This window comes from Quercus suber, unplaced genomic scaffold (genome assembly GCF_002906115.3).
Source record: "Quercus suber isolate HL8 unplaced genomic scaffold, Cork oak 2.0 scaffold_247, whole genome shotgun sequence".
Taxonomy (NCBI): domain Eukaryota; kingdom Viridiplantae; phylum Streptophyta; class Magnoliopsida; order Fagales; family Fagaceae; genus Quercus; species Quercus suber.
Window position 1 is genome coordinate 719744 of NW_027069703.1, and position 7394 is coordinate 727137.

Here is a 7394-nt window from a genome sequence, read left to right on the forward strand (position 1 = left end):
GAATTCACTCCCAAATTCTAAAGCAGTGGACTTGTATGGAAATCCCAATTTTGATGAACGTAGCTAAAAATTACTAGTGTTGAGTAAAAATCACTATGGACGAGCTAGCCACTTGTGTGGATGTCCTCAATTCGTGTAAACAATCTCATGGACAATAGCTCATTTTTATTTCCTTATCAAGTCTCAAATTGACCGAGTCTTGTGGTTTGCTAATTCAAGGTGAATCAATAAGTATCATCATCAAGCAAAGATGCTATTCAGAAAATCACCATTTGAGTGTCACTACTAAGCCGTCTCTTCTCTTCGTAACACAGACCCAACTCCTTCGCTTTCTCCCTGCAAGTTTCTTCAGCATACAATACAATGGCAGCTCCTTCAACTGCTTCAATACCCTCTAAAAATAAGGCTTGGGTCTACTCTGAATATGGAAATCCTATTGATGTTTTGAAGCTGGATTCAGGTGTAACCTTGCCAGAAGTGAAGGAAGACCAAGTACTGGTCAAGGTTGTTGCTGCATCTCTCAAGTAAAGGAGAGTCTCAACCCTGTCGATTCTAAGAGGATGCTTGGGTATTTCAAGGAAACCGACTCTCCTTTACCAGTAAGACCTTCTTCCCAATCTCTCTCTTATTTCGTTTATGAATACATTTTTTGTTGGTGTTATCATCTCTTTTATGAAGATTTTCATCAACGCTGTCTGAATTGTCTCCATTTAACATATATAATTCTCAAAAGATATATATATATATATATATGTTATATAATGGTAGTTCTAATTTTTTTTTTTAATTTTTTTTTAATATATATATATATATATATGTTATATAATGGTAGTTCTAATTTTTTTTTTTAATTTTTTTTTAAAAGAGGGTCATTAAAAAGCTTAAATTATACAAAATCTAATAAAAATATAATCTTAGATATTGACCAAAAAAAAAGTTTAATAATTTCCTTTTATGAGATTTTATATTTTGAAATCGTTATGTACGTAATATAGCCATACTATCAATGCTGCATTTCATGACCATCCTGTGTTCAACATGGAGCCGTCCCTAATGTTATATATTATATGGTATCATGGATGTGTATACTGCTTAAATGGGAATGTCTCCATCTTGCATTTCATTTTATAAAGTTAACTAAATTTTTCGAAACTTGTGTGTGAATTATATATGAACTTTAACTACATACTAGGTGGTTTTGTATAATGCACTTCATAAAGTTTCTCTTGATCATAAATATCTTGATTTAATTAAGAAAGAGGTAACCAAAAGTCTTGTAACTTAATTGGTTTGCACCTTCCTGATATTTCTAATAAAGATATTCATGATTTAAATTCCTCAATCTCCTACTATCAAATTATTTAAAAAAAAAAAAGAAGAAAAATTTGAGAAAGGGGTGGAATCTACAAAGAAAACAAAAGAAAAACAACATAATAAGTTTTGAGGAGTAAAAATCTTTAAGTGACCAAATTAAAAAAAATTGACGAATAATTTTTTGTACTTATTAGATATATAGTGATATAAAATAATTATAAACCTAATTCAAGATGCAAGTGAAGTATTTTGTAAACCAATAAGTACAAACAAAAAATGTTTATCAAATTTAATAAAGTGCCAATCCACATCCACAACTAGACCTAGCATATCAACTTGATTCAGAGGAACTCGAGCTAAAGATTGCTTAATGGGGGGGGCTCTGGGTTCTCGTTGTCAAAACCTGACAAGCCCAAGTCGAGTGGCAGATCTCCCATTTGGAATCTCGATGAATTCGACTCGTTTGAAATTGCAAGTGCTACACCTAAACTTTGTCGTTCTTTGCTTGAGCTTTGTCGTGTGCTGTCGTTAGTTGATCAAGCTTTGCTTAAGAGATTTGATGGAAATAATGTTAATGGCCATGTTGATGTAAAACCAGAGTCTAAAATGACCAGTGGACACGCTAGCTAGGATTAAAAAAATATTGGGCACTTTTACAAAAACAAAAAACATTAAAAGTTAGGTACAAAAGGAAATAAAATATAAACATTGAATATTTCCGTCTAAAATTGTAGCCTATGTGTTTGTAGATAAATAAGATCATTAAGTATCAAATATGAATTGAAGATTATCAACCAAAAAAAGAAAAAAAGAAAAAAAAGAATTGAAGTTCTGAATAAGTTTCCTTTTAATATGGACAACCAAATTGTTTGTAAGAAACTCAACGTAGAGATTTGAAATGATATGTTTGAGAATTGAAGTTTCAACAAGAGAATGAAAAAGTTGCTTTCTAAACTGTTGACATATTTTCTTTTTAAATAATGGTCCGTTTGGATTGAAAGGGAGAGAGGGAGAGTAGAGTAGAGTAGAGTAGATTTAACCTAAAATTAGTTTGTTTTTAGCCAACTCTACTCTACTCCTCCTTCTTCTCCCCTCCATCAAAACGGGTCATAAATGTATCAATAATTCTTAACTTGGTTATACCTTAATTTTAAAAATTAAATAACAATAACGATTAATAATAACAATCCTAGTTCTTGGTAATAATACTGCAGTTAATATTAATATTAATAATACTAAATTAAATTTAAAAAATTGTGAATTTAACATAAATATATTAAAGTAATAAAATTATTCTGAATGAAGTCAAATATGAATAATAAATTAATAATTAATAATTAATTATATATTAAAAATAATTATAAATTTCACCTATAAGGAGACTAAATTTTTTTTTTAGTGATACGAAAGCAGAAGAAACTTATATATTCTTGCTATGGTTTGATACGAAGACAACCATGACATGAATGATATATTGCAGGACTTCACCAATGATCACATCTTGGAAAAGTTAAATGCGAAAGGAATACAATCCTGCCATTTCAGTTAAAGCAAAATATAAAAGAAAAATGTCGATTTTCATTTGACATTTTGGATGAGGAGTCGAGAGAGACTAGGAGAAGCTAGTCTTATCTTAATATTTTGACCGATTGGACATAAAGTTAAAAGTTGAAATAAAACTGTAAATTGAGGACCATCATAGATGAAGTTTCAAGAGACAAATTTGAGGGCTGCAAGTTTCACATATTAGAAATTCCCTCTACAAGCTTACATGTTTAAGAAGAAATTCCAAGCCAATAATATTCCTTGTCGGATTGCTTTTTGTAAGTGGGATGGGCTGAGGTTCCTACACCTCTCTTCTTTCCTTGATTGGGTCTCCTCTCCTTGGGCTCAAGAGATGATCTCGGGCTCTCTCTCCGTCTTTCTCCTTGATTTATAATATTCTTTTTAACAATTTTTTTTTTAAAAAAAAAAAAAATTGAAAGAAAAAAAATTTCAACTTTGAGGGTGGCTCCCTCACTAGATTTGGGAATACACAGTCATTCAATGAAGGTTACAAACTAGGAAGCACCTACATGGATATGGGTGCCGGTGCGGCGACATGACAATTTTTGAAAAAGTAGGACATGAGTGCGGCGGAATATGTTTATTAATTAATTATTAAATATATTTTTATTTTTATTTTCTATATATTCTTAAACATTTTTTTTCTATATAATGTTAAATATATATCAATTTAAGAGCTATAATAGATAATAAAGTGAATATATAACTATTAAATGATGTTTCGAAATTAGAATATAAAATTGAAAACAAAATAAAGGCACAAGTTAAAATAATAGTATAGACTTTTTTTTTTTCTTTTTTTTGATAATAAAAAAAGGGTAGGGGGGTGACTAATGTGGTAATTCTACTTGGGCGTGACCATAGTAGCACCTTACTCGCTGGGTCTGAGCCCTGCTGGGGTGCAGGGGGACGCGATGAGCCATAACTTCCCAGCCCCATGAAAGACACTAGTGATCTTAGGCTGCCAAGGTAAGCAACCTCACGCAAATCCATATTTGGACTCGAACATGGGACCCCACCCTTGGCGCATCTTTGTGCATCACCTAACACCACTAGACCACACATCTCAGTGGTAATAGTATAGACTTGATAATGAAATAAAAGGCGTGTGTATCTAATTCATATATCAAATTGGATTTGGGAGAAGGGTCCAAGACTTAATAAGTTTGAGAGTTCCCAAGCCTAGCACATGCCTAAGCCCACAAAACTATAAAGAATAGATATATGGTAAACACTAAACAAGTAGAGAAAACAAGAGCAACGTTTAAAAAAAAAAAAAAAAAAAAAAGCAACGAAGAAGAATCGCTAAGAATTTTTTAGTTCAACCGTCAGTTTACGAGATCTTCCTATGTGTTCATTGCCTTGATACCGTCCATGGCAAGGAATTAATTTAATTTTTTTCCCTTTTAATTAGTGGAGGGGGGTTTGAATATTTTAATATCACCATGGGTTCAAAATCTACTAGTGCATGAATCACTTATTAATTTATAAAAATCTTAATATCAACGACTATATATATTTTTTTAAATTTTATTTTTATTAGTAAGATATGTCATTTCCTCTAATTGTTGTTATTATTTTGTATAGATTGTTGCTGGCTATGATGTAGCTGGGGTAGTGGTAAAAGTGGGAAGCCAAGTGAAGAATTTCAAGGAAGGAGATGAAGTATACGGAGACCTCAATGAAAAAGCTTTAGACCACCCAAAAAGCTATGGCACTTTGGCCGAGTACACTGCTGTTGAAGAGAGACTATTGGCTCTGAAACCCAAAAATCTAAGTTTTGTTGAAGCTGCTAGCCTTCCCCTGGCCATTGAGACTGCCCATGAAGGCCTTGAACGAACTGAATTCTCTGCAGGCAAATCCATCCTTGTTTTGGGTGGTGCTGGTGGAGTTGGAACACACATTATTCAGGTATATTATTGACTCTCATTGATATTCCAATGCCCTCATGTTAGTCTTTTCATCCCTATTGTGAGTTTAGTATTTAAAAGTTTTTTGCTCTCACTGTATCCCAGAATCATCATTAATGTTCAATATAAATTTGTAGCCTTATACATACTCATCTATCTCAGATATGACAATCCTTGTATGTCCTTTTATTTTATTTTATTTTTTTAACGTCTGGGGCAGCTAGCAAAGCATGTTTTTGGTGCATCCAAGGTAGCAGCTACTTCAAGTACTGGGAAACTGGAGCTATTGAAGAGTTTGGGAGTTGATTTGGCCATTGATTATACCAAAGAAAACTTTGAAGACCTTCCAGAGAAATTTGACGTCGTATATGATGCAGTTGGTAAGATTTTGAATTTGTTTTCGCTTCATCATAAGCCTAATTTGGTCAATGAATTCTATACTTAGAATTGGGTCTTGTGGGGGGTGTCCTTTGACAATAGTCAATAATCAACCTAAACAATTGTTAAACTTGTGGCCTCTTTGTGTTTAAATTGATTTCCATTTCTAAAACAAAAGGTTGGTGAAATTGCTCATGATATTTATTTGTGCATTACCTGCCAATCTAATTGTATTGTTCTATTCAACGTGTAATGATTACTCGCAATATGTCGAAGACTAATTTTTGTTGTACACAAAAACAGGGCAGACTGATAAGGCACTCAAGGCAGTGAAAAAAGACGGGCATGTTGTGACAATAGTAGGCCCTGTAATTACACCAGCAACTATGTTTGTGCTCACTTCTAAAGGGTCTATCTTGGAGAAACTGAAACCTTACCTGGAAAGTGGGAAGGTGAAGCCAGTGATTGACCCCAATAGCCCGTTTCCATTTTCAAAGACTGTTGAAGCATTTTCCAATCTTAACACCAACAGAGCCACTGGAAAAGTGGTCGTATATCCAATCCCATGAGAAATAACATCTTCTTTCAGCAATATATGTAACCAATATATCCTTGCTTATGCATTAGGTATCATGTAAAAAAGGGTGTGAACATATATTGCTACATTTTTGAGATGTTCTACTTTGCATTCCTACTGTATGTGTTTGATTTTAGTTGGAAATGAATAAAGAGGAGAATAAGAACAAGATGAAAGTAATTTATTTAGAATGGTGTTTGTTTCGGTCCAAAGTACCTCCTAGTGCATTTTACTTCGACCAAAACATAAAGCAGCACTCAAAACCTTTACATTCCCGTTCCTACAAGCAAGCAAAACCTATACACAGAGTAGTGGGAGTGTTTTTTTTGTTTGTTTTGTTTTGTTTTGTTTTGTTTTTTTTTAAATTTTATAAACTTTAATCTTTATTAAAAGCTACAAAAACTAACAAGAACAGCAGTCTGCCTTACAAACATCCGCTAAGGCAACTGGCAGACTGTGATTATGAAAGCAGAAAGACTAAAAAGAAAGAAGACACAATCTGGCTGCTTTATGAGCAGCAATGTTCCATAACCCAACGGAAAGAACAAGAACTCTTTCAAATTTAAAATATTGCAAACGATATTGCTAATGGACCAATCGGTAATGGATTCAGCAGAGGAGAGGGATCCAATTACTACTAAAAAGAGTAATGTTAGTTATATTAAAATTTTTACTAAATAAACCTTACAAATTGATAAGCCACAAATCACAAAATAGAATTACATACATTTTTTCTTAATGTTTATTGACATGTCAACAATCACTTTCATCAACTGGTAAATTTGTAACTTATATAAAAATAAAAAAAAAAAACTGGTAAATTTGCCAGCTTTATTTTAATAAAATTGGTAGTGCGTAGTTTAAGTATTTTTTAATTTAAAAACAATTTCTTTTATGCAAACCATATGAATAGGCATAAATAGCAAGGTTTTCAAATCCGGACCGTTCATTGAACCGAAAAAGGGAGAGGTTCAAGGTTTTTGAGGTTGAACCGAGGTCGAACCGGGGTCGAACCGTGATGACGTCATAATTAATTTAATAATTAATTAAAGCCTAAATATAGGTATTAAATTTATAAAACTAGCAAAATTGACTAATATATCTATATATGTGAGGGAAATTTAATGATTTTCAAGCATATATTTAATAATTAAATAAGAAAGTTAATAAAATAAAATAATAACCATGAAAACATTAAAATTTATGATTAATTTTTGAAGTAAAGTTGAATATCTTTGAAGGATTTTAATTATAAATTTTTTTATTCCTTGTAAGAGATGGATAATTTAATTAAGTAGAATAAAATTGTGTTAAGTTGTTTTTATAAAAAAAAAAAAAATTTGTTAAAGGGTTGGACCGCACGGTTCTTGACTGGTTCGTACAGTCCAACCCCGGTTTTAGGGGTTCACGGAATTGCCACATATGCCCGGTTCTTTATGCTTAAAAAACCGGTTTTCATTACTGATTTCACGGTCCGACCTCCCGGTCCGGTCCGGTTCTGAGAACTATGATAAATAGGTTGTAGTCCAACAATTTATGATGAAAATGACATAATATGGTCCATAAGAATATAAAGACTTGTCGTTTACAAGAAGAACTTGAACAACAAAATCTCCCTACTTTTACACCCCCCTCATCTATTCTCATTA

The 7394-nt window shown here is 32.4% G+C and overlaps 1 pseudogene; it reads left to right on the forward strand.

Moving 5' to 3' along the window:
* The first annotated feature begins 295 nt into the window (after positions 1–295).
* On the forward strand, positions 296–5809 carry LOC112033756 (2-methylene-furan-3-one reductase-like; annotated as a pseudogene).
* The last annotated feature ends 1585 nt before the right edge of the window (positions 5810–7394 follow it).